Below are 26,160 nucleotides of genomic sequence, written 5' to 3'. Positions count from 1 at the left end.
TTAAATTGAAATTGAAATATTTGACCAATAATTGATTTAAAAATCAAAGAAATTCAAAATTGAATTTGAAGAAAGATAAATTGAATAAGGAAAAGATAAGATTTTGGAAATTACCTCCCATGCTGTCTTGCTGGCGTTTAAACGCCTATAATGGCTGCATTCTGGCGTTTAACGCTGCTGCCTCTGCTTGCTGGGCCTTGAACGCCCATAATGGCACCCATTCTGGCGTTCAGCGCCATACTGCCCTCATTCTTTGGCGTTGAACACCCAGCCAGGGCTCCCTGGCTGGCGTTCAATGCCAGTCTTGTTTTCCCCATTGGGCGTTTGAACGCCCAGCCAAGCTCCTTGGCTGGCGTTCAACGCCAGGCTTGCTACCTCCATGGACGTTTGAACGCCCATTTTCCACCCTTTTCTACCATTCAACGCCAGAGAGATGCCCTCTGCAGGGTGTTCTGCTTTTTGTTCTGCATCATTCTGTCTCTGTTTAAACACTATTCATGATCACTAACATTAAAATCAACCTAATTAAAAAAACTAATTATAAGGAAAATTAATTAAAACAGAAATAATAAAAAAAATGAGAAAATAATATAGGATTAATCGTTGGGTTGCTTCCCAACAAGCACTTCTTTAATGTCTTTAGCTGGACTTCACTTTACTTGACTTAGTAGCAGTGTTGAGCCTCCTAGCTCAATATCTCCTCCAAGGTAATGTTTGACCCTCTGTCCATTGACAGTGAACCTTATGTCAGGATCTTTACCTTGAAGTTCTATGTACCCATAAGGTGATACACCAGTAACCACATAGGGTCCTTTCCAATGGGATTTGTGTTTCCCAGGAAATAATTTGAGTCTCGAATTGAAGAGCAGGACCTTCTGTCCTGGTTCAAAGTGTAACACCCTACCACACAGAGTCTTATGCTTAAGTCATAAAACAGAGGTGGCGAGGTATTACGACTTCAAAAAATAAAATTTAGTATATATAGTAGTGCAAAAATGTTATAACTAGGAGCCTTTGAAGAAAAAGGGGCAAATCAAAATTGTTAAATTGAAAAGCGCAACACTCTGATCGATAACGTAACGAAGCAGGTAAGGGATAAGCTAAAGCGAGTATATATACAAGAGAATGCCAAAAATACAGATATCAAGGCTCAAGACTCGGTTTGCGAAGGTAACCGGTCTGAGCATAAAAGTATACATACATATATATAGTAGAAGAACCTAAAAAAAAAAAACACAAAAGACAAGCTACAGAACCTGTTTCTCCAAAATAACCTCTAAGAGGAGTTAATACAGCATATATATTTACAATGGAGATAATAAGTATCTAAGTAAGTACATAGCATTTCTAATTTTCTAGAATAAATTTTAATTTATGGGTTAATTAGTCATTAATTAACCGGGTTTTACACAAAGACTCTGGAAGATATCTTTCTATCATGCCACCTTTTTGCTTTCTCCTTATAAATCTTTGCATTTTCAAATGCAGCCAAGCGGAATTCATCCAACTCATGTAGTTGGAGCAGCCATTTTTCTCCTACTGCTTTAGCATCAAGGTTGAGGAATCTAGTTGCCTAATAGGCCTTGTGTTCTAGTTCCACTGGCAAATGACAGGACTTCCCATACACGAGTTGATAAGGTGATGTTCCTATAGGGGTTTTGAAAGCTGTTCTGTATGCCCATAGGGCATCATCAAGCTTTCTAGCCCAATCCTTTCTAGAGGCACTTATTGTCCTCTCTAGAATCCGCTTTAGTTTTCTATTTGAGACTTCAGCTTGCCCATTTGTTTGGGGGTGATATGGCGTTGCCACTTTATGCCGAACTCCGTAACGGCTTAAGACAGAATCAAGCTGTCTATTGCAGAAATGAGTACCTACATCACTAATCAGTGTCCTAGGGACACCAAATCTGCTAAAGATGTTCTTTTGGAGGAACTTCATTACTACTCTAGTGTCATTAGTGGTGATGCTATTGCTACAACCCATTTAGACACGTAATCTACTACCACAAGGATGTATGTGTTTGAGTATAAAGGTGGGAAGGGTCCCATGAAGTCTATACCCCATACGCCAAATAACTCAATCTCTAGGATTCCTTGTTGAGGCATGTTGTGACCATGAGGGAGATTACCAGCTCTTTGGCAACTGTCACAGTTACGTACAAACTCTCTAGAATTCTTGAAGAGTGTGGGCCAGTAGAAGCCACTTTGGAGAACCTTGGTGGTTGTCCGCTCACCTCCAAAGTGTCCTCCATAGTTTGAGCCATGGCAATGCCATAGGATTCTTGTGCCTCTTCTTCGGACACACAGTGTCGGATTATTCCATCCGAGCATCTCTTAAAGAGATATGGTTCATCCCACAAGTAGTACTTTGCATCATGCATGAGTCTTCGGGCTTGCTGCCTGTTAAACTCCTCGAGAATGAATCTTATAGCCTTGTAATTTGCAATATCTGCAAACCAAGGTGCTGTCCGGATGGCAAAGAGTTGCTCATCTGGAAAGGTTTCGGATATGTCAGTGGAGGGAGGAGAATTCCCTGTCACTGGCTCAATCCGAGACAAGTAATTAGCTACTTGATTTTTTGTCCCTTTTCTGTCTCTAATTTCTATATCAAAATCTTGCAGGAGTAATACCCATCTTATAAGTCTGGGCTTAGAATCCTGCTTGGTGAGTAGATACTTTAGAGCAGCATGGTCAGTATAGATAATGACCTTAGATCCTACTAGGTAGGATCTGAACTTGTTAATGGCATAAACCACTGCAAGTAATTCCTTTTCTGTAGTAGTATAGTTCTTCTGTGCGCCATTCAGAACCCAACTGGCATAATAAATGACATGCAGAAGCTTATCATGTCGCTACCCCAGAACTGCGCCAATGGCATGGTCACTGGCATCACACATTAGTTCAAATGGCAATTCCCAATTGGGTGCAGAGATAATAGGAGCAGTGACAAGCTTGGCTTTCAGGGTTTCAAAGGCATGCATACATTCTTAGTCAAAAACAAATGGAACATCAATGGCCAAGAGATTACACAGGGGTTTTGCGATTTTTGAAAAATCTTTTATGAACCTCCTGTAGAATCCGGCATGTCCTAGGAAACTTCTGATTGCCTTGACATTAGCAGGTGGTGGAAATTGTTCAATCACTTTCACCTTAGCTTGATCTACTTTTATTCCCTTGCTTGAAATCCAATGCCCAAGAACAATGCCTTCAGTCACTATGAAGTGGCATTTTTCCCAGTTTAGAAGTAGGTTTGTTTTTTGGCATCTTTTCAAAACAAGGGCCAAATGATCAAGGTAGGAGTCAAATGAGTGTCCAAAAATAAAGAAGTCATCCTTGAACACTTCAAGGAACTTCTCTACCATATCAGAGAAGATGGATAGTGGTATGCGAAATTGTGATCATCAACAATGGCGCCAAAGGACTTGGAGCTCTTAAATGTGAATCACACTTTTTCACAATTCCGCACAACTAACCAGCAAGTGCACTGGGTCGTCCAAGTAATAAACCTTACGTGAGTAAGGGTTGATCCCACGGAGACTGTCGGCTTGAAGAAAGCTATGGTCACCTTGTAAATCTCAGTCAGGCTAATTCAGATGGTGATGGAGAATTGATAATTAAAAGATAAATAAAATATAAAATATAGATAGAGATACTTAAGTAATTCTTTGGTTGGAATTTTAGATAAGCGTATGAAGATGCTTTGTTCCTCCTGAACCTCTGCTTTCCTATTGCCTTCTTCCAATGATTCATACTCCTTTCCATGGCAAGCTTTATGTTGGGCATCACCGTTGTCAATGGCTACTTCCCGTCCTCTCAGTGAAAACGTTCCAAATGTGCTGTCACCGCACGGCTAATCATCTGTCGGTTCTCGATCATGCTAGAATAGGATCCATTGATCCTTTTGCGTCTGTCACACGCCCAACAATCGTGAGTTTGAAGCTCGTCACAGTCATCCCTTCCCAGATCCTACTCAGAATACTACAGACAAGGTTTAGACGTTCCGGATCTCAGGAATGGCCGCCAATAATTCTAGCCTATACCACGAAGGTTCCAATCTTAGATTAGAAACCCAAGAGATACGCATTCAAGCCATTGCTAGTAGAACAGAGGTGGTTGTCAGGCACATGTTCATAGGTGAAAATGATGATGAGTGTCATGGATCATCACATTCTTCAAGTTGAAGAACGAATGAATATCTTGGAGAAGAAATAGACTTGAGTTGAATAGAAAAACAATAGTACTTTGTATTAATTCATGAAGAACAGCAGAGCTCCACACCTTAATCTATGGTGTGTAGAAACTCCACCGTTGAAAATACATAAGAACAAGGTCTAGGCATGGCCGTGAGACCAGCTCCCAAACGTGAAAAGGTCTATCAAAGTCTAGGGACTAAACGTCCAAAGATGAAAATACAATAGTATAAGGTCCTATTTATAAAGAACTAGTAGCCTAGGGTTTACAGAAATCAGTAATTAATGCAGAAATCTTCTTCTGGGCCCACTTGGTGTGTGCTTGGGCTGAGCATTGAAACTTTCATGTGTAGAGACTTTTTTTGGAGTTAAACGCCAGCTTTTATGCCAGTTTGGGCGTTTAACTCCAGCTTTTGTGCCAGTTTTGGAGTTAAACGCCAGAATTCTTGAACTGACTTAGAATGCCTGTTTGGGCCATTAAATCTTCGGCAAAGTATGGACTATTATATATTGCTGAAAAGCCCAGAATGTCTACTTTCCAATGCAATTAAGAGCGCGCCAATTGGGCCTCTGTAGCTCCAGAAAATCTACTTTGAGTGCAGAGAGGTCAGAATCCAACAGCATCTGCGGTCCTTTTTCAGCCTCTGAATCAGATTTTTGCTCAGGTCCCTCAATTTCAGCCAGAAAATACCTGAAATCACAGAAAAACACACAAACTCATAGTAAAGTCTAGAAGAGTGATTTTTATTTAAAAACTAATAAAAATGTAATAAAAACTAATTAAAATATACTAAAAACATAATAAAAACAATGCCAAGAAGCGTATAAATTATCCGCTCATCACAACAGCAAACTTAAATTGTTGCTTGTCCCAAAGCAACTGAAAATCAAATAGGATAAAAAGAAGAGAATATACAATAAATTCCAAAAACATCTATGAAGATCAGTATTAATTAGATGAGCGGGGCTTTTAGCTTTTTGCTTCTGAACAGTTTTGGCATCTCACTTTATTCCTTGAAGTTCAGAATGATTGGCATCTATAGGAACTCAGAATCCAGATAGTGTTATTGATTCTCCTAGTTAAGTATGTTGATTCTTGAACACAACTACTTTATGAGTCTTTGCCGTGGCCCTAAGTACTTTGTTTTCCAGTATTACCACCGGATACATAAATGCCACAGACACATAACTGGGTGAACCTTTTCAGATTGTGACTCAGCTTTGCTAGAGTCCCCAATTAGAGGTGTCCAGGGTTCTTAAGCACACTCTTCTTTTTGCTTTGGACCTCGACTTTAACCGCTCAGTCTCAAGTTTTCACTTGACACCTTCACGCCACAAGCACATGGTTAGGGACAGCTTGGTTGAGCCGCTTAGGCCAGGACTTTATTCCTGTGGGCCCTCCTATCTACTGATGCTCAAAGCCTTGGATCCTTTTTATCACCCTTGACTTTTGGTTTAAAGGGGTATTGGCTTTTTCTGCTTGCTTTTCTTTTTCTTTCTTCTTTTTTTTTTCGCATATATCCTTTTTCTGCAAGCTTTTCACTGCTTTTTCTTGCTTCAAGAATCAATTTTATGATTTTTTAGATTATCAAATAACATTTCTCCTTTTCCCATCATTCTTTCAAGAGCCAACAATTTTAACATTCTTTAAACAACAAATTCAAAAATATGCACTGTTCAAGCATTCATTCAGAAAAACAATAGTATTGCCACCACATCAAAATAATTAAACTGTTTTAAAATTTGAAATTCATTCACTTCTTTTTCTTTTTCAATTAAAAACATTTTTTATTTAAGAAAGGTGATGTATTCATTTTCATAGCATTAAGGCATAGACACTTAGACACTAATGATCATGTAATAAAGACACAAACATAAATAAACATAAGCATAAAAATTCGAAAAATAGGAAAATAAAGAACATGGAAATTAAAGAACGGGTCCACCTTAGTGATGGCGGCTTGTTCTTCCTCTTGAAGATCTTATGGAGTGCTTGAGCTCCTCAATGTCTCTTCCTTGCCTTTGTTGCTCCTCTCTCATGGTTCTTTGGTCTTCTCTAATTTCATGGAGGAGGATGGAATGCTCTTGGTGCTCCACCCTTAGTTGTCCCATGTTGGAACTTAATTCTCCTAGGGAGGTGTTGATTTGCTCCCAATAGTTTTGTGGAGGAAAATGCATCCCTTGAGGCATCTCAGGGATTTCATGATGAGGAGTTTCCTCATGCTCTTGGTGAGGTTCTCTCACTTGCTCCATCCTTTTCTTAGTGATGGGCTTGTCCTCATCAATGAGGATGTCTTCCTCTATGTCAATTCCAGCTAATTGCAGAGGTGACAAATGAGATGAGGGAAGGCTAACCTTGCCACAGTAGAGGACTTGTCCGCTACCTTGTAGAGTTCTTGGGATATAACCTCATGAACTTCTACTTCCTCTCTAATCATGATGCTATGAATCATGATAGCCCGGTCTATAGTAACTTCAGATCGGTTGCTAGCAGGAATGATTGAGTGTTGGATGAACTCCAACCATCCCCTAGCTACGGGGTTGAGGTCATGCCTTCTTAGTTGAACCGGCTTTCCTCTTGAATCACTCTTCCATTGAGCACCCTCTTCATAGATGTCCATGAGGACTTGGTCCAACCTTTGATCAAAGTTGACCCTTCTAGTGTATGAGTGTGCATCTCCTTGCATCATAGGCAAATTGAATGCCACCCTTACATTTTCCGGACTAAAGTCTAAGTATTTCCCCCAGACCATTGTAAGCCAATTCTTGGGGTCCGGGTTCACACTTTGATCATGGTTCCTGGTGATCCATGCATTGGCATAGAACTCTTGAACCATTAAGATTCCGACTTATTGAATGGGGTTGGTGAGAACTTCCCAACCTCTTCTTCGAATCTCATGTCGGATCTCCGGATATTCGCCCTTTTTGAGCTTAAAAGGGACCTCGGGGATCACCTTCTTCTTGGCCACAACTTCATAGAAGTGGTCTTGATACACCCTTGAGAAGAATCTCTCCATCTCCCATGACTCGGAGGTGGAAGCTTGTGCCTTCCCTTTCCTCTTTCTAGAGGTTTCTCCGGCCTTTGGTGCCATAAATGGTTATGGAAAAACAAAAAGCTTTAGCTTTTACCACACCAAACTTAGAAGGTTGCTCGTCCTCGAGCAAAAGAAGAAAGAAGAGAGTAGAAGAAGAAGAAATAGAGGAGATGGAGTGGGCTTTGTGTTTCGGCCAAGGGGGAGAGGTAGTGTGTATGTTGTGTGAAAAAGAAGGAGTGAAGATGGGTTTATATAGGGGTGGAGAGGGGAGTATGGTTCGGCCACTATGGGTGGGTTTGGGAGGGAAAGTGGTTTGAATTTGAGTGGTGAGGTAGGTGGGGTTTTATGAAGGATGGATGTGAGTGGTGAAGAGAATGGTGGGATTTGATAGGTGAGGGATTTTTTGGGGAAGAGGTATTGAGGTGATTAGTGAATGGGTGAAGAAGAGAGAGAGAGAGGTGGGGTAGGTGGGGATCCTGTGAGGTCCACGGATCCTGAGGTGTCAAGGATTTCTCATCCCTGCACCATGTGGCGTGCAAAACGCCCCTTACTGCCAATCCTGGCGTTAAACGCCAGGCTGCTGCCCATTTCTGGCGTTTAACGCCAGCTTCTTGCCCATTCCTGGCTTTAAACGCCAGTCTGGTGCCCATTTCTGGCGTTAAACGCCCAGAATGGTGCCAGACTGGGCGTTTAACGCCCATTCTGCTACCCTTACTGGCGTTTAAAGGCCATTAAGTTTCTCCTCCAGGGTGTTCTGTTTTTCATTCTATTTTCCTTCTGTTTTTTTTTTCAATTGTTTTTGTGACTTCACATGATCATCAACCTACAGAATAACAAAAGAAAATAGAAATTTAACATGGATAAGTAAAAATTGGGTTGCCTCCCAACAAGCGCTTCTTTAATGTCAATAGCTTGACAGTGGCTCTCATGGAGCCTCACAGATGTTCAGAGCAATGTTGGAACTTCCCAACACTAAACTTAGAGTTTGAGTGTGGGGGTTCAACACCAAACTTAAAGATTGGTTGTGGCCTCCCAACACGAAACTTAGAGTTTGATTGTGGGGGCTCTGTTTGACTCTGTATTAAGAGAAGCTCTTCATGATTCCTCTCCATGGTGACAGAGGGATATCCTTGAGCTTTAAACACAAGGGAGTCTTCATTCACTTGAATGATCAATTCTCCTCTGTCAACATCAATCACAGTTTTTGCTGTGGCTAGGAAGGGTCTGCCAAGGATGATGGATTCATCCATACACTTCCCAGTTTCTAAGATTATGAAATCAGCAGGGATGTAATGGTCTTCAACCTTTACCAAGACATCCTCTACAAGTCCATAAGGCTATTTCTTTGAATTGTCTGCCATCTCCAGTGAGATTCTTGCAGCTTGTACCTCAATGATCCCTAGCTTCTCCATTACAGAGAGAGGCATAAGGTTTATACTTGATCCCAGGTCACATAGAGCCTTCTCAAAGGTCATGGTGCCTATGGTACAAGGTATTGAGAACTTTACAGGGTCTTGTCTCTTCAGAGGTAATCTCTGCCTAGTCAAGTCATTCAGTTCTTTGATGAGCAATGGAGGTTCATCCTCCCAAGTCTCATTACCAAACAACCTGGCATTTAGCTTTATGATTGCTCTAAGGTACTTAGCAACTTGCTCTTTAGTAACATCTTCATCCTCTTCAGAGGAGGAATATTCATCAGAGCTCATGAATGGCAGAAGAAAATTTAATGGAATCTCTATGGTCTCAGTCTGAGCCTCAGATTCCCATGGTTCCTCATTAGGGAATTCCATGGAGGTCAGTGGATGTCCATTGAGGTCTTTCTCAGTGGAGATCACTACCTCTTCCTCCTCTCCAAGTTCGGCCATGTGAGACGTGTTTATGGCCTTGCACTCTCTCTTTGGATTCTCTTCTTATTGCTTGGGAGAGTACTAGGAGGGAGTTCAGTAATTTTCTTACTCAGCTGACCCACTTGTGCCTCCAAATTTCTAATGGAGGACCTTGTTTCAGTCATGAAACTTTGAGTGGTTTTGATTAGATCAGAGACTATTGTTGCTAAGTCAGAGTGGCTTTGCTTAGAATTCTCTGTCTGTTGCTGAGAAGATGATGGAAAAGGCTTGCTATTGCTAAACTTGTTTCTTCCACCATTATTGTTGTTGAAACCTTGTTGAGGTCTCTATTGATCCTTCCATGAGAGATTTGGATGATTTCTCCATGAAGGATTATAGGTGTTTCCATAGGGTTCTCCCATGTAATTCACCTCTTCCATTGCTGGGTTCTCAGGATCATAAGCTTCTTCTTCAGAGGAAGCTTCCTTAGTACTGCCTGTTGCTGCTTGCATTCCAGACAGACTCTGAGAAATCATATTGACTTGTTGGGTCAATATTTTATTCTGAGCCAATATGGCATTCAGAGTATCAATCTTAAGAACTCCTTTCTTCTGAGCTATCCCATTATTCACAAGATTCCTTTCAGAAGTGTACATGAATTGATTATTTGCAACCATTTCAATGAGTTCCTAAGCTTCTGCAGGCGTCTTCTTCAGATGAAGAGATCCTCCAGCAGAGCTATCCAATGACATCTTGGATAGTTCAGACAGACCATCATAGAAAATTCCTATGATGCTCCATTCAGAAAGCATGTCAGAAGGACATCTTCTGATCAGTTGCTTGTATCTTTCCCAAGCTTCATAGAGGGATTCACCTTCCTTCTGTCTGAAGGTTTGGACTTCCACTCTAAGCTTACTCAATTTTTGAGGTGGAAAGAACTTTGCCAAGAAGGCATTGACTAGCTTTTTCCAAGAGTTCAGGCTTTCTTTAGGTTGTGAATCTAACCATGTCCTAGCTCTGTCTCTTACAGCAAAAGGAAAAAGCATAAGTCTGTAGACTTCAGGGTCAACCCCATTGGTCTTGAAAGTGTCACAGATTTGCAAGAATTCAGCTAAGAACTGATGAGGATCTTCCAATGGAAGTCCATGAAACTTGCAATTCTGTTGCATTAGAGAAACTAATTGAGGCTTAAGCTCAAAGTTGTTTGCTCCAATGGCAGGGATTGAGATGCTTCTCCCATAGAAGTCGGGAGTAGGTGCAGTAAAGTCACCAAGCACCTTTCTTGCATTGTTGGCATTGTTGTTTTTGGCTGCCATGGTTTCTTCTTCTTTGAAAAGCTCTATTAGGCCCTCTAGAGAGAATTTAGCTTATCTTAGTTTTCTCTTCAAGGTCCTTTCAGGTTCAGGATCAGCTTGAACAAGTATGCCTTTATCTTTGTTCCTACTCATATGAAAGAGAAGAGAACAAGAAAGTAGGGAATCCTCTATGTCACAGTATAGAGATTCCTTGAGGTGTCAGAGGAAAAGAAGAATAGAAGGAGGAGGTAGATAGAAGAGAATTCGAACACATAAAGAAGGATAGAGTTCGAATTGCACCTTGAGGAGGAGTGTTAGTCCCTTAAATAGAAGGATGTGAGAAGATGGGAAGAATTTTCGAAAATAAATTAAGAAGATTTTGAAATAATAAAAAGAAATTTGAAAATTTTATTGATATTTTCAAAAATTAAGATTGGGAAAGAAATTAAGTGATTTTTGAAAAATATTTTGAAATTAGAAATCAAAAAGATATGATTGAGAGTTGATTTTGAAAAAGATGTGATTGAAAAGATATGATTGAGAAGATATGATTGAAAATCAAACTAAAAAGAGAAAGTTTTAAAATTAAAGTTGATTTACTTGACTAACAAGAAATTAGAAGATATGATTCTAGAATTAAAACTTTTGATCCTTTCTTAATAGGCAAGTAACAACTAGAAAATTTTGAAGTAAATCATTAATTATAACAAGGATTTTCGAAAATAATAAAAATTGGAAAGAAATTGATTTTGAAGAGATATGATTGAAAAGATATGATTTGAAAAAGATTTGATTTTGAAAAATTATGAAGATTTGAAAAAAATTTGAGTTAAAAACAAAATCTTCCCTCTAGTGTCATCCTGGCATTAAACGCCCAGAATGGCATCCATTCTGGCATTTAACGCCCAAAATGCTAGATTTTAGGGCGTTAAACGCCCAGCCAGGTACCCTGGCCAGCGTTTAAACGCCAGTTTTCCTTCTTCACTGGGCATTTTGAACGCCCAGCTTTTTCTGTTTGATTCCTCTGCTGAATGTTCTGAATCTTCAATTCTCTGTATTATTGACTTGAAAAGTGATGAGCGGATAATTTATACGCTTTTTGGCAATATTTTTAGTATGTTTTTAGAAAGGATCTAGTTACTTTTAGGGATGTTTTTATTAGTTTTTATGTTAAATTCACATTTCTGGACTTTACTATGAGTTTGTGTGTTTTTCTGTGATTTCAGGTATTTTCTGGCTGAAATTGAGGGACTTGAGCAAAAATCAGATTCAGAGGTTGAAGAAGGACTGCTGATGGTGTTGGATTCTGACCTCCCTGCACTCAAAGTAAATTTTCTGGAGCTACAGAACTCCAAATGGTGCGCTCTCAACGGCGTTGAAAAGTAGACATCCAGGGCTTTCCAGCAATATATAATAGTCCATACTTTGCCCAAGTGTAGACGATGCAAAAGGGCGTTGAACGCCAGTTCTACGCTGCAGTCTGGAGTTAAACGCCAGAAACACGTCACGAACCAGAGTTGAATGCCAAAAACACGTTACAACTTGGCGTCCAACTCCAAAAGAAGCCTCTGCACGTGTAAACTTCAAGCTCTGCCCAAGCACACACCAAGTGGGTCCCGAAAGTGGATTTATGCATCAATTACTTACTTCTGTAAACCCTAGTAGCTAGTCTAGTATAAATAGGACTTTTTACTATTGTATTTACATCTTTGGAACCATCTTTGGATTATCTTTTGATCTGTTGATCACGTTTGAGGGGCTGGCCATTCGGCCATGCCTGAACCTTTCACTTATGTATTTTTCAACGGTAGAGTTTCTATACTCCATAGATTAAGGTGTGGAGCTCTACTGTTGCTCATGATTTAATGAAAAGTACTACTGTTTTATATTCAATTCAACTTATTCCGCTTCTAAGATATCCATTCGTACCCAAGAACATGATGAATGTGATGATTATGTGACGCTCATCATCATTCTCACTTATAAATGCGTGCCTGACAAACACTTCTGTTCTACATGCAAACAAGCTAGAATGAGTATCTCTTGGATATCTAATACAGGGGACCGAGTCCGAGATATTAGAATCTTCGTGGTATAAGTTAGAACCCATGGATGGCCATTTCTGAGATCCGGAAAGTCTAAACCTTGTCTGTGGTATTCCGAGTAGGATCTGGGAAGGGATGGCTGTGACGAACTTCAAACTCGCGAGTGCTGGGCGTAGTGACAGACGCAAAAGGAGGGTGAACCCTATTCCAGTATGATCGAGAACCTCCAGATGATTAGCCGTGCCGTGACAGAGCATTTGGACCTTTTTCACAGAGAGGATGGGATGTAGCCATTGACAACGGTGATGCCCTATATAAAGCTTGCCATGGAAAGGAGTAGGAATGATTGGATGAAGACAGCAGGAAAGCAGAGGTTCAGAGGAACGAAAGCATCTCTATACACTTATCTGAAATTCTCACCAATGAATTACATAAGTATTTCTATCTTTATTTTCTGTTTATTTATTATTATTATTCGAAAACTCCATAACCATTTGATATCCACCTGACTGAGATTTACAAGGTGACCATAGCTTGCTTCAAGCCGACAATCTCCGTGGGATCGACCCTTACTCACGTAAGGTTTTATTACTTGGACGACCCAGTGCACTTGCTGGTTAGTTATATCGAAGTTGTGACAAATTATGAATTAAGATTAGAGCACCAAGTTTTTGGAGCCATAACCAGGGATCACAATTTCGTGCACCAAGTTTTTGGCACCGTTGCCGGGGATTGTTCGAGTTTGGACAATTGACGGTTCATCTTGTTGCTCAGATTAGGTAATTTTCTTCTTATTTTGTTTTCAAAAAGTTTTCAAAAATTTTTCAAAAATATTTCCTTCTTTTTCGTTTTTCCCAATTAATATTCGAAAAAAAAATATATAAATCTTTTCAAAAATATATTTTTCTTCAGAATTTTTAAGAATGAATTCTAGTGTTTCATGAAGCATGTAGAAGCCTGGCTGGCTGTAAAGCCATGTCCAAATTCTTTTGGACTGAGGCTTCCAAACCATCAGCATAGAGGCAAGTTAATTTGAAGTATCAGCTGTTGTATGTCTGATTTGAATACTAAAGCTGGCTGGGTATTAAGCCATGTCCAACCCTTGGATTGGAGCTTTAGGCTAAGAGTGCAAGATTCTTGGAATTCATATTAAAAATTTTGAAATCCTTATTTTCTTTTTCAAATAATTTTCGAAAAATCCAAAAAATTTATAAAATAGTAAAAATAAAAAATATTTTGTGTTTCTTGTTTGAGTCTTGAGTCAATTTTTAAGTTTGGTGTCAATTGCATTTTTTTCAAAAAAAATTTATGCATTTTTCGAAAATTCATGCATTCATAGTGTTCTTCATGATCTTCAAGTTGTTCTTAGCCAGTCTTCTTGTTTGATCTTCATATTTTCTTGTTTTGTGTCTTTTCTTGTTTTTCATATGCATTCTTGCATTCATAGTGTCTATACATGAAAAATTTCTAAGTTTGGTATCTTGCATGTTTTCTTTTCTTGAAAACTTTTCAAAAATAAGTTCTTGATGTTCATCTTGACATTCATAGTGTTCTTGGTGTTCATCTTGACATTCATAATGTTCTTGCATGCATCACATGTTTAGATCCAAAATTTTCATGCATTGCATCATTTTTCATGTTTTTCTCTCTCATCATTAAAAATTCAAAAATAAAAAAAATATCTTTCCTTTTTTCTCTCATAAATTTCAAAAATTTGGATTGACTTTTTCAAAAATTTTTAAAATTCAATTGTTTCTTATGAGTCAAATCAAATTTTCAATTTAAAAATCTTATCTTTTTAAAAATCTTTTTCAAAAATCATATCTTTTTCATTTTTCTTATTTATTTTTGAAAATTTTAAAAATATTTAAAAAAAATCTTTTTCTTAATTTTACATCATATTTTCGAAAATGTCATCAACAATTAATGTTTTGATTAAAAAATTTCAAGTTTGTTACTTACTTGTTAAGAAAGATTCAAACTTTAAGTTCTAGAATCATATCTTGTGATTTCTTGTGAATCAAGTCATTAATTGTGATTTTAAAAATCAAATCTTTTTCAAAACTAATTTCAATAATATCTTTTCAAAAATATCTTTTTATCTTATCTTTTTCAAATATCTTTTCTAACTTCTTATCTTCTTATCTTTTAAAAATTTGATTTTCAAAATTTGTTTCAACTAACTAATTAACTTTTTGTTTGTTTCTTATCTCTTTCAAAACTACCTAACTAACTATCCCTCTCTAATTTTCGAAAATACCTCCCTCTTTTTCAAAAATTCTTTTTAATTAATTAATTGTTTTAATTTTTAATTTTAATTTTAATTTTATCTTAATTTTCGAAAATCATTAACTCTTTTTCAAAATTTAATTTTCGAAATTCTCTCTCTCATCTTCTTCTATTTATTTATTCATCTACTAACACTTCTCTTCATCTCATATCTCTGCTCACCTCACCCTTCTGTTTGGATTCTCCTTTCTTTTCTCTTCTACTCTTCTTTTCTTCTACTCACAACAAGGGAACCTCTATACTGTGGTAAAAAGGATCCCTATTATTATTTTTTTGTTTCCTTCTCTTTCATATGAGCAGGAGCCAGGACAAGAACATTCTTGTTGAAGCAGACCCTGAACCTCAAAGGACTCTGAAAAGGAAACTAAGAGAAGTTAAAATACAACAATCCAGAGACAACCTTACAGGAATTTTCAAACAGGAAGAGGAGATGGCAGCCGAAAATAATAATAATGCAAGGAGGATGCTTGGTGACTTCACTGCACCTAATTCCAATTTACATGGAAGAAGCATATCAATTCCTACCATTGGAGCAAACAATTTTGAGCTTAAACCTCAATTAGTTTCTCTGATGCAACAAAACTGCAAGTTTCATGGACTTCCATCTGAAGATCCCTTTCAGTTCTTAACTGAATTCTTGCAGATATGTGACATTGTTAAGACTAATGGAGTAGATCCTGAAGTCTACAGGCTCATGCTTTTCCCGTTTGCTGTAAGAGACAGAGCTAGAATATGGTTGGACTCTCAACGTAAGGATAGCCTGAACTCTTAGGATAAGCTGGTCAAGGCTTTCTTAGCCAAGTTCTTTCCTCCTCAAAAGCTGAGTAAGCTTAGAGTGGATGTTCAAACCTTCAGACAAAAAGAAGGTGAATCTCTCTATGAAGCTTGGGAGAGATACAAGGAACTGACCAAAAAGTGCCCTTCTGACATGCTTTCAGAATGGACCATCCTGGATATATTCTATGATGGTCTGCCTGAATTAGCTAAAATGTCATTGGATACTTCTGCAGGTGGATCCATTCACTTAAAGAAAACGCCTGTAGAAGCTCAAGAACTCATTGACATGGTTGCTAATAACTAGTTTATGTACACTTCTGAGAGGAATCCTGTGAGTAATGGGACGCCTCAGAAGAAGGGAGTTTTTGAAATTGATACTCTGAATGCCATATTGGCTCAGAATAAAATATTGACTCAGCAAGTCAATATGATTTCTCAGAGTCTGAATGGAATGCAAACTGCATCCAACAGTACTCAAGAGGCATCTTCTGAAGAAGAAGCTTATGATCCTGAGAATCCTGCAATTGCAGAGGTGAATTACATGGGTGAACCCTATGGAAACACCTCTAATCCCTCATGGAGAAATCACCCAAATCTCTCATGGAAGGATCAACAAAAGCCTCAATAAGGCTTTAATAATGGTGCAAGAAACAGGTTTAGCAACAACAAGCCTTTTTCATCATCCCCTCAGCAACAGACAGAGAACTCTGAACAAAATACCTCCAATTTAGCAAACTTAGTCTCTGATCTATCTAAGGCCACTCTGAGTTTCATGAATGAAACAAGGTCCTCCATTAGAAATTTGGAGGCACAAGTGGGCCAGCTGAGTAAGAAGATCATTGAAACCCCTCCTAGTGCTCTCCCAAGCAATACAGAAGAAAATCCAAAAGGAGAGTGCAAGGCCATTGATATAAACATCATGGCCGAATCCTTCACGTGAATCCCAAGGAGGAAGACCTCCTGGGACGTCCAGTGATCAAAAAGGAGTTTCCCTTTGAGAAACCAAAGGACTCTGAGGCTCATCTAGAGACCATAGAGATTCCATTAAACCTCCTTACGCCCTTCATGAGCTCTGATGAGTATTCCTCTTCAGAAGAGAATGAGGATGTTATTGAAGAGCAAGTTGCCAAGTTCCTTGGTGCAATCATGAAGCTGAATGCCAATTTATTTGGTAATAAGACTTGGGGAGATGAACCTCCCCTGTTCACCAATGAACTAAATGCATTGGATCAACTGAGATTGCCTCAGAAGAAACAGGATCCTGGAAAGTTCCTAATACCTTGTACCATAGGCACCATGACCTTTGAGAAAGCTCTATGTGACCTTGGGTCAAGAATAAACCTCATGCCCCTCTTTGTAATGGAGAAACTGGGAATCTTTGAGGTACAAGCTGCTAGAATCTCATTAGAGATGACAGACAACTCAAGAAAAGAGACTTATGGAGAAGTAGAGGACGTGTTAGTAAAGGTTGAAGGCCTTTACATCCCTGCTGATTTCATAATCCTGGATACTGGGAAGGATGAGGATGAATCCATCATTCTTGGAAGACCCTTCCTAGCCACTGCAAGAGCTGTGATTGATGTTGACAGAGGTGAACTAGTCCTTCAATTAAATGAGGACTCCCTTGTATTTAAAACTCAAGGTCATCCTTCTGTAAGCATGGAAAAGAGGCACAGTAAGCTTCTCTCAGTACAGAGTCAACTAAAGCCCCCACAGTCAAACTCTAAGTTTTGTGTTGGGAGTCTATAAAATTGACCTGATCACCTGTGTGGCTCCATGAGAGCCCACTGTCAAGCTATTGACATTAAAGAAGCGCTTGTTGGGAGGCAACCCAATTTTTATTTATCTAATTTTATTTTATTTTTATTGTTATTTCATGTTTTATTAGGTTCATGATCATGTGGAGTCACAAAATAAATCAAAAAAATTAAAAACAGAATCAAAAACAGTAGAAGAAAAATCACACCCTGGAGGAAGAGCTTATTGGCGTTTAAACGCCAGTAAGGAGCATCTGGCTGGCGTTCAACGCCAGAACAGAGCATGGATCTGGCGTTGAATGCCAGAAACAAGCAGCATCCTGGCGTTCAGACGCCAGAAATACACACTGAGGAAAGCTGGCGCTGAACGCCAGAAACAAGCATAGAACTGGCGTTCAACGCCAGAAACATGCTGCATCTGGGCGCTGAACGCCCAGAACAAGCACCAATTCGGCGTTTAAACGCCAGAATTGCATGCAAAGGCATTTTACATGCCTAATTGGTGCAGGGATACAATTCCTTGACACCTCAGCATCTGTGGACCCCACAGGATCCCCACCTACCTCCACTCATACTCTTCCCTCTTCTCAATGTTCATTCTCTCTTCCCAATAAACACCTTTCCCCAAAACCCTTCACCAATCACATCAAGCTCTCTTCCCTACTACCCCTTCACCACTTACATCCATCCACTCTTCCCCATAAACCTACCTCATAAACCCCACCTACCTTCAAAATTCAAAATTACTTTCTCACCCAAACCCACCCTAAATGGCCGAACCTAACCCCTCTCCCTCCACTATATAAACCACTCCATTCTTTTTCATTTTTCACACAACAAAACCCTCTCATCCCCTTCTTGGCTGGGACACAACCCTCTCTCCCTCTCTTCCATTTCTTCTTCTTCTTCTTCTTTTCTTTCTTCTCTTGCTCGAGGGTGAGCAATAATCTAAGTTTGGTGTGGTAAAAGCATAAAGCTTTTTGTTTTTCCATTACCATTGATGGCACCTAAGACCGGAGAATCCTCTAGAAAAGGGAAAGGGAAGACAAAAGCTTCCACCTCTGAGTCATGGGAAATGGAAAGATTCATCTCCAAAGCCCATCAAGACCACTTCTATGATACTGTGGCCAAGAAGAAGGTGATCCTCGAGGTCCCTTTCAAACTCAAGAGAATTGAGTATCCAGAAATCCGACATGAAATCCAAAGAAGAGGTTGGGAAGTTCTAACAAAACCCATCCAACAAGTCGGAATTCTAATGGTTCAAGAGTTCTATGCTAATGCATGGATCACCAGGAACCATGATCAAAGTAAGAACCCGAACCCAAAGAATTATCTTACCATGGTCCGGGGGAACTACTTAGATTTCAGTCCGAAAAATGTGAGGTTGGCGTTCAACTTGCCAATGATGGAAGAGAACGCACGCCCCTACACAAGAAGAGTCAAATTTGATCAAAGATTGGACCAAGTCCTCATGGACATATGTGTGGAAGGAGCTCAATGGAAGATTTACTCAAAAGGCAAACCGGTTCAACTAAGAAGATTGCACCTTAAGACTGTAGCTAGAGGGTGGTTGGAGTTCATTCAACGCTCAATCATTCCCACTAGCAACCGGTCTGAAGTTACTATAGACCGGGCCATCATGATCCATAGCATCATGATTGGAGAAGAGGTGGAGGTTCATGAGATTATACCTCAAGAACTCTACAAGATGGCTGACAAGTCCTCCACTATGGCAAGGTTAGCTTTTCCTCACCTCATTTGCCATCTATGCAATTCGGCTGGGATTGACATAGAGGGAGATATCCTCATTGATGAGGACAAGCCCATCACTAAGAAAAGGATGGAGCAAACAAGAGAGCCTATTCATGGATCTCAAGAGATGCATGAAGAAGATCATCACTAAGAAATCCCTGAGATGCCTCAAGGGATGCACTTTCCTCCACAGAATTTTTGGGAGCAAATCAACACCTCCCTAGGAGAATTAAGTTCCAACATGGGACAATTAAGGGTGGAACATCAAGAGCACTCCATCATCCTTCACGAAATTAGAGAAGATCAAAGAGCTATGAGGGAGGAGCAACAGAGACAAGGAAGAGACATAGAAGAGCTCAATGACATCATTGGTTCCTCAAGAAGAAAACGCCACCATCACTAAGGTGGACTCATTCCATGATCTTAAATTTTCTGTTTTTCGTTTTCTTTATGTTAAGTGCTTATCTATGTTAGTGTCTTATTATATGATCATTAGTATTTAGTAACTTTGTCTTAAAGTTATGAATGTCCTATGAATCCATCACCTCTCTTAAAGGAAAAATATCTTTAATTCAAAAGAACAAGAAGTACATGAGTTTCAAATTTATCCTTGAACTTAGCTTAATTATATTGATGTGGAGACAATACTTTTTGTTTTCTGAAAGAATGCTTGAGCAGTGCATATGTCTTTTGAAGTTGTTGTTTATGAATGTCAAATATGTTGGCTCTTGAAAGAATGACGACAAGGAGACATGTTATGTGATAATTTGAAAAATCATAAAAATGATTCTTGAAGCAAGAAAAAGCAATGAATACAAAAGCTTGCAAAAAAAAAAAAAGAAAAAAATAGAAAAAGAAAAAGCAAGCAGAAAAAGCCAAAAGCTCTTAAAACCAAAAGGCAAGAGCAAAAAGCCAATAACCCTTATAACCAAAAGGCAAGGGTAAATAAAAAGGATCCTAAGGCTTTGAGCATCAGTGGATAGGAGGGCCAAAAGGAATAAAATCCTGGCCTAAGCGGCTAAACCAAGCTGTCCCTAACCATGTGCTTGTGGCGTGAAGGTGTCAAGTGAAAACTTGAGACTGAGCGGTTAAAGTCAAGGTCCAAAGCAAAAGAAGAGTGTGCTTAAGAACCCTGGACACCTCTAATTGGGGACTTTAGCAAAGTTGAGTCACAATCTGAAAAGGTTCACCCAATTATGTGTCTGTGGCATTTATGTATCCGGTGGTAATACTGGAAAACAAAGTGCTTAGGGCCACGTCCAAGACTCATAAAGTAGCTGTGTTCAAGAATCAACATACTGAACTAGGAGAATCACTAACACTATCTGAACTCTGAGTTCCTATAGATGCCAATCATTCTGAACCTCAATGGATAAAGTGAGATGCCAAAACTATTCAAGAGGCAAAAAGCTACAAGTCCCGCTCATCTGATTGGAGCTATGTTTCATTGATAGTTTGGAATTTATAGTATATTCTCTTCTTTTTATCCTATTTGATTTTTAGTTACTTGGGGACAAGCAACATTTTAAGTTTGGTGTTGTGATGAGCGGATAATTTATACGCTTTTTGGCATTGTTTTTAGTATGTTTTTAGTAGGATCTAGTTACTTTTAGGGATGTTTTTATTAGTTTTTATGTTAAATTTACATTTCTGGACTTTACTATGAGTTTGTGTATTTTTCTGTGATTTCAGGTATTTTCTGGCTGAAATTGAGGGACTTGAGCAAAAATCAGATTCAGAGGTTGAAGAAGGACTGCTGATGCTGTTGGATTATGACCTCTCTGCATTCAAAGTGGATTTTCTAGAGCTACAGAACTCCAAATGGCGCGATCTCAACGGCGTTGGAAAGTAGACATCCAGGGCTTTCCAGCATTATATAATAGTTCATACTTTGCCCAAGTGTAGATGACGCAAAAGGGCGTTGAACGCCAGTTATACGCTGCAGTCTGGAGTTAAACGCCAGAAACACGTCACGAACCAGAATTGAACGCCAAAAACACGTTACAACTTGGAGTCCAACTCCAAAAGAAGCCTTTGCACGTGTAAACTTCAAGCTCAGCCCAAGCACACACCAAGTGGGCCCCAGAAGTGGATTTATGCATCAATTACTTACTTCTGTAAACCCTAGTAGCTAGTCTAGTATAAATAAGACTTTTTACTATTGTATTTACATCTTTGGAACCATCTTTGGATTATCTTTTGATCTATTGATCACGTTTGGGGGGCTGGCCATTCGGCCATGCCTGAACCTTTCACTTATGTATTTTTCAACGGTAGAGTTTCTACACTCCATAGATTAAGGTGTGGAGCTCTGCTGTTCCTCATGATTTAATGCAAAGTACTACTGTTTTATATTCAATTCAACTTATTCCGCTTCTAAGATATCCCTTCGCACCCAAGAACATGATGAATGTGATGATTATGTGACGCTCATCATCATTCTCACTTATGAACGCGTTCCTGACAAACACTTCTGTTCTACATGCAAACAAGCTAGAATGAGTATCTCTTGGATATCTAATACAGGGGACCGAGTTCGAGATATTAGAATCTTCGTGGTATAAGTTAGAACCCATGGATGGCCATTCCTGAGATCTGGAAAGTCTAAACCTTGTCTGTGGTCTTCCGAGTAGGATCTGGGAAGGGATGGCTGTGACGAACTTTAAACTCGCTAGTGCTGGGCGTAGTGACAGACGCAAAAGGAGGGTGAACCCTATTCCAGTATGATCGAGAACCTCCAGATGATTAGCCGTGCCGTGACAGAGCATTTGGACCTTTTTCACAGAGAGGATGGGATGTAGCCATTGACAACGGTGATGCCCTATATAAAGCTTGCCATGGAAAGGAGTAGGAATGATTGGATGAAGACAGCAGGAAAGCAGAGGTTCAGAGGAACGAAAGCATCTCTATACACTTATCTGAAATTCTCACCAATGAATTACATAAGTATTTCTATCTTTATTTTCTGTTTATTTATTATTATTATTCGAAAACTCCATAACCATTTGATATCCGCCTGACTGAGATTTACAAGGTGACCATAGCTTGCTTCAAGCCGACAATCTCCGTGGGATCGACCCTTACTCACGTAAGGTTTTTTACTTGGACGACCCAGTGCACTTGCTGGTTAGTTGTATCGAAGTTGTGACAAATTATGAATTAAGATTAGAGTACCAAGTTTTTGGAGCCATAACCAGGGATCACAATTTCGTGCACCAAAAAAACACAATTTTGAAAATATTTTTGAATTTTTAATGATGAGAAACAATAAAAATTGCGACTAAGATCAAATAAACAATGCATGCAGGACACCAAACTTAAAAATTTTCATATAGGAGACACTAACAAATTGAGAATGCATATGAGAAACAACGAAACACACAAAATAAGAGAATTTAAAGATCAGAGCAATGAAATCATCAAGAACAACTTGAAGTTTAATGAAGAACATATTGCATGTTTTCGAAAAATGCAGGAAGAATGCAATTGACACCAAACTTAAAAATTGATACTAGACTCAAATAAGAAACATAAAATATTTTTTATTTTTATGATTTTATAAATTTTTTTGTGATTTTCGAAACTTATATGGAAAATAAAATAAAGGGATTCAAAACTTTTAATAAGAATTCCAGGAATCATGCAATATTACTCTAAAGCTTCAGTCTAAAAAGATTAGACATGTTTGGCCAAGCTTCAGCAGGACATTACATTCAGCAGCTAAATTGATGAGAATCAATCCTCTTTTGTGATGATAAGAGCATCACCTTGAAACTCTAGAATTCATTCTTAAAAATTCTGAAAAATAAAAAGAAAAGTACCTAATCTAAGTGATGAGCGGATAATTTATACGCCTTTTGGCATTGTTTTTAGTAGGATCTAGTTACTTTTAGGGATGTTTTTATTAGTTTTTATGTTAAATTCACATTTCTGGACTTTACTATGAGTTTGTGTATTTTTCTGTGATTTCAGGTATTTTCTGGCTGAAATTGAGGGACTTGAGCAAAAATCAAATTCAGAGGTAGAAGAAGGACTGCTAATGCTGTTGGATTTTGACCTCCCTGCACTCAAAGTGGATTTTCTGGAGCTACAGAACTCAAACTGGCGCGCTTCTAATTGCGTTGGAAAGTAGACATCTAGGTCTTTCCAGCAATATATAATAGTCCATACTTTGGCCGAGTTTAGACGACGTAAAAGGGCGTTGAACACCAGTTCTACGCTGTAGTCTGGAGTTAAACGCCAGAAACACGTCACAAACCAGAGTTGAACGCCAAAAACACGTTACAACTTGGCGTTCAACTCCAGAAGAAGCCTCTTCACGTGTAAACTTCAAGCTCAGGCCAAGCACACACCAAGTGGGCCCCGGAAGTGGATTTATGCATCAATTACTTACTTCTGTAAACCCTAGTAACTAGTTTAGTATAAATAGGACTTTTTACTATTGTATTTAGATCTTCGGATCATCTTATGATTTTTAGTTCATCTTTAGATCATATTGATCACGTTTGGGGGCTGGCCATTCGGCCATGCCTAGACCTTTCACTGATGTATTTTCAACGGTGAAGTTTCTACACTCCATAGATTAAGGTGTGGACCTCTGCTGTTCCTCACGAATTAATGCAAAGTACTACTGTTTCTATATTCAACTCAACTTATTCCACTTCTAAGATATTCATTCGCAATTCAATATGAATGTGATAAACGTGACAATAATCATCATTCCCATACGAACGCGTGCCTGACAACCACTTCCGTTCCACCTTAGATTGGATGATTATCTCTTGGATCTCTTAATCAGAATCTTCGTGGTATAAGCTAGATTGATGGCGGCATTCATGAGAATCCGGAAAGTCTAAACCTTGTCTGTGGTATTCCGAGTAGTATTCAGGGATTGAATGACTGTGACGAACTTCAAACTCGCGAGTGCTGGGCGTAGTGACAGACGCAAAAGGATAGTAAATCCTATTCCAGTATGATCGAGAACCTCTAGATGATTAGCCATGCAATGACAGCGCATCAGACCATTTTCACAGAGAGGATGGGATGTAGCCATTGACAACGGTGATGCCTCTAGATGATTAGCCATGCAGTGACAACGCATCGGACCATTTTCACAGAGAGGATGAGATGTAGCCATTGACGACGGTGATGCCCTTACATAAAGTTTGCCATGGAAAGGAGTAGAACTGATTGGATGAAGACAGCAGGAAAGCAGAAGTTCAGAAGAACGAAAGTATCTCTATACGCTTATCTGAAATTCCCACCAATGAATTACATAAGTGTTTCTATCTTTATTTTCTATTTATTTATTATTTATTTTCGAAAACTCCATAACCATTTGATATCCGCCTAACTGAGATTTACAAGATGACCATAGCTTGCTTCATACCGACAATCTTCGTGGGATCGACCCTTACTCACGTAAGGTTTTATTACTTGGACGACCCAGTGCACTTGCTGGTTAGTTGTGCGAAGTTGTGAAGTTATGTTTGGACCATGGTATTGTGCACCAGTTATTGGCGCCATGCCAGGGAGAGAACGAACAACAAATTTTACAACCTCAGAGTAACAATTTCGCATACCAAGTTTTTGGCGCCGTTGTCAGGGATTGTTCGAGTTTGGACAACTGACAGTTCATCGTGTTGCTCAGATTGGGTAATTTTCTTCTTATGTTGTTTTCAAAAAGTTTTGAAAAATTTTTCAAAAATATTTTCTTCTTTTTCGTTTTTCCAATTAATATAAAAAAATTTATATTATGTTCGTCAGAATTTTTAAGAATGAATTCTAGAGTTTCATGAAGCATGTGAAGCCTGGCTGGCTGTAAAGCCATGTCTAAATTCTTTTGGACTGGGGCTTCTAACCCAACATTATCAAGAGCAAGCTAGTTGTTGCTAATCCATTAGCTGCTGTATGCTTGATTTGTCATTTAAAGCTTGGCTGGCCGTTGGCCATGTCTAGTGTTTTGGACCGGAGCTTTCATTGAAAACTTGGCTGGCTAGTGAGCCATGTCTAATTCCTGGACTGAAGCTTTAGACTAACAATGCAAGATTCCTGGAATTCATATTAAAAATTTTGGAATCCTTATTTTTCTTTTTCAAATTAATTTTCGAAAAAAAAAATTAGAAAATCATAAAAATAAAAAATATTTCATGTTTCTTGTTTGAGTCTTGAGTCAAATTGTAAGTTTGGTGTCAATTGCATATTCATTTTGCATTTTTCGAAAATTCATGCATTCATAGTGTTCTTCATGATCTTCAAGTTGTTCTTGGTAAATCTTCTTGTTTGATCTTCATATTTTCTTGTTTTGTGTCTTTTCTTGTTTTTCATATGCATTCTTGCATTTATAGTGTCTATACATGAAAAATTTCTAATTTTGGTGTCTTGCATGTTTTCTTTTCTTAAAAATTTTTCAAAAATAAGTCTTGATGTTCATCTTGACATTCAAAGTGTTCTTGGTGTTCATCTTGACATTCATAGTGTTCTTGCATTCATCACATGTTTTGGTCCAAAATTTTCATGCATTGAGTCAATTTTGTGTTTTTCTCTTTCATCATTAAAAATTCAAAAATAAAAAAATATCTTTCCTTTTTTCTCTCATAAATTTAAAAAATTTGGATTGACTTTTTCAAAAATTTTTAAAATTCAATTGTTTCTTATGAGTCAAATCAAATTTTCAATTTAAAAATCTTGTCTTTTTCAAAATCTTTTTCAAAAATCTTTTTCTTTATTTTATTTCATAATTTTCGAAAATGTCATCAACAATTAATGTTTTGATTCAAAAATTTTAAGTTTGTTACTTACTTGTTAAGAAAGATTCAAACTTTAAATTCTAGAATCATATCTTGTGATTTCTTGTGAGTCAAGTCATTAATTATGATTTTAAAAATCAAATCTTTTTCAAAACTAATTCTAATCATATCTTCCTATCATATCTTTTTAAAACATATCTTTTTCAAAAAAAATTTGATTTTAAAATATCTTTTCTAACTTCTTATCTTCTTATCTTTTCAAAATTGATTTTCAAATTTGTTTCAACTAACTAACTAACTTTTTGTTTGTTTCTTATCTCTTTCAAAACTACCTAACTAACTATCCCTCTCTAATTTTCGAAAATACCTCCCTCTTTTTCAAAAATTCTTTTTAATTAATTAATTGTTTCAAATTTTAATCTTAATTTTAATTTTTTCCTAATTT

At 38.3% G+C, this 26,160-nt stretch overlaps 2 non-coding genes across 2 annotated transcripts; one reads left to right on the top strand and one right to left on the bottom strand.

The window, feature by feature from the left end:
• The first annotated feature begins 9,857 nt into the window (after positions 1–9,857).
• On the top strand, positions 9,858–9,965 carry LOC112753259 (small nucleolar RNA R71). Its single transcript, XR_003177652.1, has one exon. It is a non-coding gene; the product is annotated as a small nucleolar RNA R71 (small nucleolar RNA).
• A 5,541-nt stretch (positions 9,966–15,506) lies between these two features.
• On the bottom strand, positions 15,507–15,614 carry LOC112753974 (small nucleolar RNA R71). Its single transcript, XR_003178333.1, has one exon. It is a non-coding gene; the product is annotated as a small nucleolar RNA R71 (small nucleolar RNA).
• Between the last annotated feature and the right edge of the window lie 10,546 nt (positions 15,615–26,160).

This window comes from Arachis hypogaea, chromosome 15 (assembly GCF_003086295.3).
Source record: "Arachis hypogaea cultivar Tifrunner chromosome 15, arahy.Tifrunner.gnm2.J5K5, whole genome shotgun sequence".
Lineage (NCBI taxonomy): Eukaryota > Viridiplantae > Streptophyta > Magnoliopsida > Fabales > Fabaceae > Arachis > Arachis hypogaea.
This window is presented reverse-complemented; position numbering and strand designations above follow the sequence as displayed.